This window comes from Nannospalax galili, unplaced genomic scaffold (assembly GCF_000622305.1).
Source record: "Nannospalax galili isolate Female #2095 unplaced genomic scaffold, S.galili_v1.0 scaffold33, whole genome shotgun sequence".
Taxonomy (NCBI): Eukaryota; Metazoa; Chordata; class Mammalia; order Rodentia; family Spalacidae; genus Nannospalax; species Nannospalax galili.
The window spans coordinates 3,696,491-3,707,236 of NW_008335436.1; positions in this window are offsets into that span (position 1 = coordinate 3,696,491).

Below are 10,746 nucleotides of genomic sequence, written 5' to 3' on the forward strand. Positions count from 1 at the left end.
TGGAGAGGCTCCTGAGCACTTGACTACCTTCTAATTAGTTCTCAGCATAGATTGCTAAACTACATTGGTATTTTAACATCTGTTCTTTACTTTTCTAAGGCACCCTAAATTTCTTGGTCACCTTTGTTTTAAAAAGAAACTAGCAAAGCTAATTACTTAATTTCACATCTTCTTTGATCTCTTCCTCATCCAGTAAGTGTTAATGACCCAAATCCAGCCTGGCACTATGGGGGTGGGAGGCAGGAGAGCAACTGGCTAACACACAGCAGGAGTGTCTTCTGAAGCAAGGGTCATGATGTACACAGTGTGTGCACAGGTGAAAAGCAACTCTAATTTCTAATCTGTCCTAAAACTATATGGTGTCAATACAGTTTGATCTTAATTGCTTTAAGGAAAATTTATAGCACATGCAAAGAAGTTAGAATAGATTAACAGTTACCCTGAAATTTCCTGATAAGTGCTTAGCCTTTCTTTCCTTTCCTCTGGACTAGTTTTAACTCTGCAGAAGTCTACAATTAATCCCATTTCATTCTACAATACAAGAAGTTTCTAAACATTCCCTTTCTTCACCTTAAGAGAGTTTTACATAAATAGTAGGCCAGATTTTTTACAAAATTAAATTTGAAATAAATCACAGCTGAAACTCAGAACTATTTAAAGACCTAAGGATAATTGAAGAAAACAGGGCCATATGTAAATCATCTAACTGTGATGCTTCTTAGTGAAGTCCACCTTAGGTACTTAGGAAATACATCTACAAATTGAAAATCATGAATTTGAATTTTTTATTTCACATGCATTAGTCTGAAAGCATATTTATTGCAAATGATTGTTGAACTCACTTTGGATGTGACAAACTAAATACGATTAGTGTACATTTCATAAACTGAGGTTGACTTCAAATTATTCTAGTGTAGATAATAATCTTAATACAATGGCATATGAGCAACATCATTACATGAAATGCCTAAATATTAGTAATTTTTCCATGAGCTGAAAAACCCTGATTTGAATTCAACTCCCCTTTCACGGCCTATTCATACAACTTAAAAATAAGTGGGCAGGGACTGGAGAGATGACATGAATGGGAAAGTGCTCACAGAGCAAGCATGAGGACCTTAGCTCAACCCTTAGCACCCCTGTAAATAAAAAACACATGGTGGTGCATGCTTGTAATCCCAGCACTGGGGAGGTGGAGACAGTTGGCCAACCAGGCCAGCCAGCCTAGCCTAATCTGGAAGTTCCAGGTTCCAATGAGTGACCTTGTCTCAAAAAATGTGGTGGACAGCTCCTTAGAAATGTGCAGCTGAGATTGACCCCTGGCCTCCAAAGACACATGTATGCATGCACATGACACTCACGTGCCCACAGGAATATTCACGTCTGCACATAATATATACACACATATTGGTTTTGATGACTGATGACTGATGTTGGGCTTTATTGGTGAGCCTTAGGAAGCCTGTCAGTGACATACAGTCTTCCATATTAAAGACGCAATGGAGCTCTGTGATTTTCAGGTGCCGTGAACACACAAAATAAAGCTACAGATGGAGAAAATAGTTTGCTTTTATTGCCTAAAGTGAAAGGCATTATTACATTAGCAAAGCAAGAGAATTAAGTACCCAAAGAACCAATTTCAATAATTAAAAGAAGAAATTTTGTATTAATAATACTCTTGCTCAGACACAAACTTGACAGGAGAAAATAATCTAGAATTGTCATGAATTGAGTTGTGCTTTTTTTCAGCTATTTTTTTTACACCATCAAGCTAGATAGGGTCTTAAAAACAGGTCCATTGTAGCACACAAATGTTATTGTGAGAGGAGTCCAAAGGTTTGGAGGGCCCCCAGTGGGCATGTTTCATGCCCCCCCAACCTTTCCATATCTGCATCTCAGGAGTAATGAATCCAAGCTTTTTCTTTGTTAAAAGGAAGTGGAGTAAGCCAATTCCATGCTTTATGTGTGCTGGTTGTAAAAAGGAATGCTTACCTAAAAAGAAATAGATTCCGAGCAGATGTTCTCAGAATCTTCCTCAGCTGCTGCTTGAAGCTTTGCAGTCAGTGAACACTTTATCTTCTCCTGTATCTTCTTCTAATTGAGAAATTGTTGATCCATGCAGTTCGACAGACAGGCTGTTGCAAAAGCCTTCCTGCTAAAGCTTTTCAGCACGGCTCTCCTTCTGCACACAAAAAAACTTCCAGTGTCTGTGTGGGGACAGAGAAAAAAGCGCAGGCCACTCCATTCAGCAGGTGTTGTGAGTTGAAAGAGGAGGTCAGAAAGCAAGTCTTCAAAGGAAAGCTTCTGTTACCTGCAAGTGTAATAAATTGCCATAACAAAATGCCTACCAGCACTAATGAACCATGTACATAGAAATCTTGATGTCAGACAAAATAGAATGAAATTCACCCAGGAACCAACTGGGATGGTCACATCAAGATGTGTAGAATAATTCTCAGTTTGATTTCATCTGTCATTACAAGTCCATAGGTAGGTCTTTTTTACTAAAAAATGGTAGGTTCAACATAATGTCCTAAGACTTTTGCCTAATGATTTATAGATCACTTTTCCATTCTGCAATATGTTAATCACAATGACTTTTAAATTGTAAGTTAAAATGAAACTACATGCTCTTAAATTGCATATATTTACTACAGCCTAATAGAAACTTGGGTAGGGTACATATTTGATTCGTGCCTTTATTGTATTAATTATACTCTGCACAGCTAATGCTTACATCTAACATTAAATTTACAATCATAACAAGTTTCAAGTGTGCAGTTCAACCGCATTAAATACATAATATTCTTGTTCAACCAATCTCTAAAACTTCTTTAATTTGCAAAGTTGAAACTCAACACTCATGAAATATTAATTCTCCTTTTCCCTCCCCTGCAGCATTTGGCAACCATCTTTCTGTGTCTACCTCGTTCGTTTCTTCGTATGAGTAGAATCACGCAGTCTTGGATTGTAGTTTTGTAATTTGCTCATTTTGCATAGCATCTTTCATCTTTTTGACAAAGCCATTCTAACAGGTGTGAGGCAAAATCCCATTATGGTTTTAACTTGCATTTCCCTGATTAGTGATGTCCGACAACTTTTCAAACACCTGTTTGTCACTTTTATGTCTCCTCTAGAAGCATCTCTGGTCCTCCGCCCGGTTTAAATTGGGTTGCTTGTTTTCTTGCTATTGAATTGTGCTCCTTGTCTATGTTAGATATTAAAACCTCACCAGATCTGTGGTTTGGAAATATTCTCTCTAGTTACAGTCTGCCTCTCCATGCTGCTGTTTGCTTTGCTGTGCAGAAACTCCTCAAGCTGATGTCATTCTATTGGCCTATTTTTGCTTTGGTTGCCTGGGCTTCCAGATTCACAATTAAAAATGTATTGTTCCGCTCAGTGATTTGTAGCCGTCTCCTATGTTTCCACCTAGTCCCTTTGCTATCCCAGGTCTTATGTGTAAGTCCTTAGTTCATCTTGAGTTGATTTGTACCTGCGTGTGAGTGTGTGCCTGCGTGTGTGCATGTGTGCATATGTCTGTGAGCAAGTGTATGTGCATGTATGTGCTTGGGTGTATGTGCACATGTGTGTGTATCCAGCTGCATCAATACCATTTATTCAAAAGACTGTATTTTTCCCATTGTTTATTCTTAATATCTTTATAGGAAATCAACTAATTTTAAATACTTCGGTTTATTTCTGGGCTCTGTGTTCTGTTCCATTGGCATGTGTGTCTGTTTTTATATCAGTTCCCTCCTGCTTTGTTTACTAAAACTTAATTTTAAAAGTATTGTGCATGTCAAAGCCAGGTATCATGATGCTTCTGGCCTCATACTTTCCACTTGAGACTGATTTAGCTACTTGGGATCTTTTGTAGTTCAATATAAATTTCACTACAGCATTAACTATTCTTTGAAAAATGTCATTAAAATTTTCAGACATTGCATAAAATCTATAGATCGCTTTAGGCAATATGGACATTTTCTCAAATTTAATTATCTTTAAAAAATTTTTATTATTACATGCATGTAATGTGTGTGTGCAATGTATGCTTGTGCCAAAGTATACATGTGGAGCTCAGAGGGCAGTTCTCAAGGGTAGATTCTTTCTTTCCACCATGTCAGGGTTCAAACTCAGTTCATAAGACTTGTACAGCAAGTGCTTTGCCCACTGAACTATCTTGCCAGCCCTCAAATATATTTAAATTGATGATTCTGCAATCTCTCTTCTGTTATTTGTGCCTTATTAAGTCTCTCTCATCAGTGTTTCATAATGTCCATTGTGCAGACCATACACACCTTCTTGATCGAATGTATTTCTAAGTGTTTTGTTTTATGTATTTTTTATTACTTTAAAATATTTTATTTTTTATTTTTATTTTATGTATATGGGTGTTTTGCCTGCATGTATGTAAATTCACCAAGTGTGTGCATTGCTCTGCAGAGGCTAGAAGAGTGTGCTGGATGCCCTGGAACTGGAGTTACACAGATGATTGTTTAGCCACAAGGTGGGTGCTGGGAATAGAACCCAGGTCCACTGGAAGAGCTGCTAGTGCTCTTAAACACCAAGCCCTTTGTATCTTTTATTAATAAATTTGTTTCCTTTTTGGTGTTATTAGGTTTTATTTTTGTTTTAGTTTTGTTTTTGTTTTGAGACAGGGTCTCCCTGTAGTCCCAGCTGGCCTAGAACTATCTATGTAGACCAGTCTGACTTCCATTTCACAGAGATCTACCTGCTTCTGCCTCCCAAGTGGTGGGATTAAAGGTGTGCGCCACCACGCCCAGCCTTCTTTCCTTTTTTTGATAGTTCACTGTTGGAGTATAAAAAACAAAAAACTTGTTTTTTATACATTGGTTTTGTATCCTCAAATTTTAGTGAACTCGCTTATAAGTTTTAACAGTTGGGACTGGGAGTTTGGGGGTTTCTATTTATCTATTTACCTGAAAACAGTAACATTTTCAGTTTTTTCTTTCCACTTTGGAATCCTATTTCATTCTCTCATCCATTTGTTCTGTTCGAACCCTCAGTGCTATGTTAATTAGAAATGATGAAAGTGAGCATCCTTGTCTTGTTCCTGAGTTAAAGGCAAAGCTTTCAACAGCTAACCATTCAGTATGAAGTCAAAGTTATGATATGTGACCTTTGCTGTGTTGAGACTCATTACTTATATGCCTACTTTTGGGGTATTTTATAATAAAAGCTTATTGATTCTTGCCAAATACTTCTTCTGTATCTATTGAGATGGTCGTTTCTATCCTTCATTCTGTCAATGTATTACACTACATTTTTGATTTCCATTTATTGATTCCTTCCATTACCACATTTATTGATTTCCATTTATTGATTCCTTGCATCCTAGAAATAAAACTCACTTGAGTTTGGTCAATGAAATATTTTTCATGTGCTTCTGAATTCTGTTTGGTAATATTTCATTGACGACATGTGCATTTTAGTCATTAGAGAGGTTGGCTCCTAATTTTCTTCTTACAGCGTCCTCATCTAGCTTTTGGTATCAAAGAAATGCTGACTTTGTAATATTAGCTTAGGAAGGTTCCCACCTTTTCATGTGTTTGTAAAATTTTCAGTAGGCTTAATATTAATTTGTCTTTGAGTGTGTGATCCAATTTAGCAGTAAAGACTGAACTTTCTTTGATGGGGGGAATTTTATTAGTGATTTAATTTCACTCTTTATCAGTTGATTCACATTTTCCATTCCTTCATGATTCAGGTTTGGTAGCTTGCAGACCATACACTTTCTTGATCAGATGTGTCTCTAAGTGTTTTGGTTTTTTGTATTTTTTATTATTTTAAAATATTTTATTTTTTAATTTTTATTTTATGTATATGGGTATTTTGCCTGCATGTATGTAACTGCACCATGTGTGTGCATTGCTCTGCAGAGACCAGAAGAATGTGTTGGATCCCCTGGAACTGGAGTTACAGATGGTTGTTTAGCCACAAGGTGGGTGCTGGGAATAGAACCCAGGTCCCCATTATCCAATTTGTCGGAGTATATTGTTCATAGTATTCACGTATCTGTATTTCCTAGTAACAGTTGTCAGGGCGCATCTTGACTTTCAGACTTTCAGAGTCTTCTGTCTTGTTTAGTTAGTTAGCTTACTAAAGGTTAGCCAACTTGATCTTTTCAGATAACCAACTCTTAGTGTCATTGACCATTTTCACTGTTTTTTCTAGTCTCAATTTCATTTATTTATGTTCTGTTCATTATTTCCTTTTTCCACTAAATAAATTGGGCCTCCTTTGCATTCTATTTTGTTTTTTTAGTGTATGAGTTTATTACCTGCATGTGTGTAAGTGCACACTTGTCCCTTTTTGTGTAGTGCCGAGGAGGTCATAAGGTATTGGACTCCCCTGGAACTGGAGTTACAGACAGTTGTTAGCCACCATGTGGGTGCTGGGAATTGAACCCAGGTCCTCTGCAAGAGCATCCAGTGCTCTTAAACACTGAGCCATCTCTCCAGCCCCACTTTTTACTCTTTTCCTAGTTTTATTAGGTTATTTATTTAATATCTTTCTCCCTTTCAATGTAGGCACGCATTGTTTTCAACTTTCTTCTTAGAACACCTTATTTTGTGTGCCATAAGTTTGGTATTTTATGTGTACATTTTTCATTTGTCTCAAGATATTTCCAACTTTTCTTTCAGTTTTTCAGTAACTTGTTTGTTATTCAAGGATATACTTTTAAATTCAAAACGTTTGGAAATTTCCTGAAATTTTATACAGCCTATCCTGGATAATGTTTCATATATATTATTTTAACCATTCTGATGCTTTTGAAAAAAAATTTGAATATGACCGTTAGGTCTATTTAATATAAAGTATAGCTCAAGACCAATGTTTCTAATCGGTTTTCTGATTCTATGATATACTCATTGTATATCATAGTAGGTATTGTCCCTACTATTACTGTCATGCATGCCATCAACTTACAGATATCTTCAATTATGCTTTTATTGTAGATTGTCAATAAAAGGCAATTTATATTTTTATAGGTAACTGATCACATCCAAACAGCCACTATCAATGCTGAGAAAGCTGAATGAATGTAATCATGAAGAAGCACGGATTAGAGCCAAGAAGTGTGATGTGAACTTGCCAGTGGAGACTCTAAGCCATTTAGGATACAGTTGCAACACACTTCTGACAACGTTCCATTAGCTTATCTTTTATAAAACAAACATTCATACCCAGGCATGGTCAAAATCAAACCTTGGTATGGTAATTGTGCCTTCTTTCCCCAACTCAATATGGATAAGGTGGAGCAGGATTTCATAGGTGCATATAAATAAGAAAACAGGCATTGGATGTGCCTCAGAGTAAATAAGTAAATATATCCACTTGTGGAAAAAGAGTTAAATCCAAAAGATCTCCATTCAAACACAGCTAAAAAGACCGGAAGAGGCACCAGCAGTTGTTTGGAAAGTTAAGCTCAAATTAAGGCTGAGGCCCTGCTATGTAGTCCTTTTCCCCAAATATAAACATTCCCTTTGAGAGAGAGGAAAGGGGGGTCATAAGATTTAGGAAGCCAAGGAAACTTACAAGGCTCAGAAAGCTAATGAGTCTCATGACAATCAGGCAGGTCCCTCACCAAGGTTGTAAAAGCAGTTTAAAAATACTGTGGAGAGGAGACTTTCTCTGGTGGAACGGTTTGCAAGTTGGCCAGGGAGGTCCAGGGATATAATTGGACTGCTTTTCAGTGATGCAACTGCTATGGAAAAACCTCTGCTCCAGTAAGTAACCCCTCACCTGTGCTCCTGTAAGTAAGCTCAGTAAAGTATTTGATTCACCATTCTTGACTTGAGTGGGATCACATTTCTTCAGTCTGTTACTGGTGTTCTATCTGGGGACAATTGACAGTTGTTCATGTCTTATCAGTTATACAATGCCCCAATTCACAAGCACAAAGCTAAGACACTTGAACATTTATGATCTTCCATTTGCAAACAAACTTAGTACACATTTGCTCCTGATTTTTTTCTTTTAGTTTTGTTTTATATAGGAGATGAGAAAAGCAGCTTCAACTTACTATATAACTAAAAGTTAGGATGTCCAAAGTTCAGCCATACTGCAAAGAAAGTGAGAAAGAATTCACGAAATGAGATAAGATAGTCATAAGGCATTTATCTGACAAGGCATTAAAATTCAGCCTATATAAAGAAGACTTATAGTTCAATAAAAATAAAATGAAAATATGACTACAAGTACATAGAAGATACATGGTCATTTTTGTCACTATGTAGATGCGATTTAAAACATGTTAAGATGGTATTGTATACTTACTGGGATGCTATAATTAAAACATTGATAGCACCTATTCAAAATGGTTTGAAGAAATTAGAACCTTCAAACACTGACGAAGAGAAAATAAAATGGTAGAGCTACTTCAAAAAGTAATTTGGTAGTTCATTCAAACATCTAAAATACCATTTCCAAATTCCCAACACTTTTATTATTAGGTCAAGAGAATACAAAGTACATGTCTACACAAGTATATGAAAGTTTGCAGCATTACTTACAGTAATCAAAAACAGCAACAAAACTGAATACCCACTGATCGATGAATAAGGCAATACATATCCATGGATGCACATTCAGCCATAAAGAAAAAACAATGAAACCAATGAATCCTATAGCATGAATGATCATTGAAAACATCATGTGAGATTGCTCAGTGGGAAAAGGCGCTTACCACAAAGCAGAGACCATGGAAGAAGGCAGTTGAATGACTTGTATTCCCAGACTTGCTCAATTACCTCTTTCACACAGCTCAGGCCCACCTACCTAGGGAGAGCACCATCCACAGTAAGCTGGTCCTTCTTACATCAATTGCAATTTAGAAAATGCCTCACAGACATAGCCAAGGCCAATCCAATTGAGAAAATTCCTCAGTTGAGGTTCTTTCTTCCTGAGTAACTAGTTTTTGTCAAGTTGACAAGAGTTAACCAGCACATACATTGTCTCAAAGAAACAAGGTAAATGATTACTAGGGAAAGGCATCAGAGGTTTACCTCTATTTTCATACACATGCATGGGCACCTGCATGCAAATGTGTACCCTTATATGCAGAGACACACACCTGCACAGACACATAGTCACACAGACATACAGAGAGAGAGAGAGAGAGAGAGAGAGAGAGAGAGAGAGAGAGAGAGAGAGAGAGAGAGACACACACAGAGAGCTCTTCTTTTATTTTTTTTTTTTTTTCTAGAGAGCTCTTCAATTATTTTGTTGTTTTGTTCTGTTCTGGTTTTGTTGTTGTTGTTTTGAGACAGGGTCTCCCTGTAGTCCCAGCTGGACTAGAACTCTGGAACTCACTATGCAGATCAGACTGCATAGAGATCTGCCTGCTGAGATTAAAGGTGGGTGCTACCACACCCAGCTACCTTCAAGCAATTCTGAATCACATTAAAGTTTGAACATTACTGCTTTCGATAAACATGGTTGCTAGCTTCAAATCAGTAGGTGCTGAGTCCTGAAGAGAAACTAAAGCCTGTATCCCAGCTGAGGCTTTTCACAACAAATCTGATTAAATGAAGAGTAGTGTTTCAAGTTATAAGTCCATCAAGACAAACAGATAAGAAAAGCAGCCGGCCCACAGTTTCCTGGGAGATGTCAAAGCTAGAAGTGTGTTATGGGATTCCTGTCCCTGGTAAGGACAATGGTCAGGAAGTGAGGAGCGCCTACAGGAGGCAAAGCCTCAAGAAGAGCAGTGAGCAAGGGACACAGAATGGCTGAGAGATGTTGTCCTAGGAGCAACAAAGCATCCCAGAAGATGGAGGTGAAGTGTGAGTCTAAAAAGAGAAACCTAGGATTCAAATATGTAAACCCCGTAACTCCCTAAAAATCCCTTCTTCTTCTGCCCCTTGGGAGTCAAGATAGTGGATGAATTCTCCAGAGGAGCTGAACCACAGGAGTCCAATATTTACAAAGGTGAGCTAGAAAGTTGAACATAAAATGATCAAGTAAATGTCTACAGGAAGAGTTAGGGCTTGTGGTTATTCTCATTTGTAACCTCTAAGAAACATGAATCTAAGTTGCTTGCTTGCTTAGCTATTCTGTTGTTTTTAATCTGTTTGCATCTGGCAGGAGAGTGGAAATTGTTCTCTGGAGCCCGAATGAAAAGGGTAGAGATGGATGCTCCAGTGAAGCCTCCTCCTTGACTATTCCTACCCATAAAACAGATTCCTTTCAATTATCTTTTTAGTGTTAATTTGAAAATATAATTAGCTGAATATCACCAGATGGGAAGACAGCTTCCAGCATGCAAGGACCTTCATGGAAAGAACGGACAAAATGAATCCAAGAGAAGAACAGCAATGACCAACCCAGCTAAAAAAAATTCTTCAAGAAAAAAGAATATGTCACACTGACACACAAAATGTATTTAATTATAAAAAGAAGCACTCGGGAGATGAAGAAGTAGGTCACTGAGACAGCAGTGAGATAGGAATAAAGAAAAAATAGAAAATTTGTAGATAAATTAAGGAATTCTCTAAGAACAGAGGGAGAGGGAGAGAGAGAGAGAGAGAGAGGGAGAGAGAGAGAGAGAACATTAATTCAGGAGACTCAGAAAGGACAGAAAGAGAAAACAAAGGTGGCAAAATAATTTTTCCTCCACCTCCTCCTCCTCCTCCTCTTCCTCCTCTTCTTCCTCCTCCTCCTCCTCTTCCTCCTCTTCTTCCTCCTCCTCCTCCTCTTCCTCCTCTTCTTCCTCCTCCTCCTCCT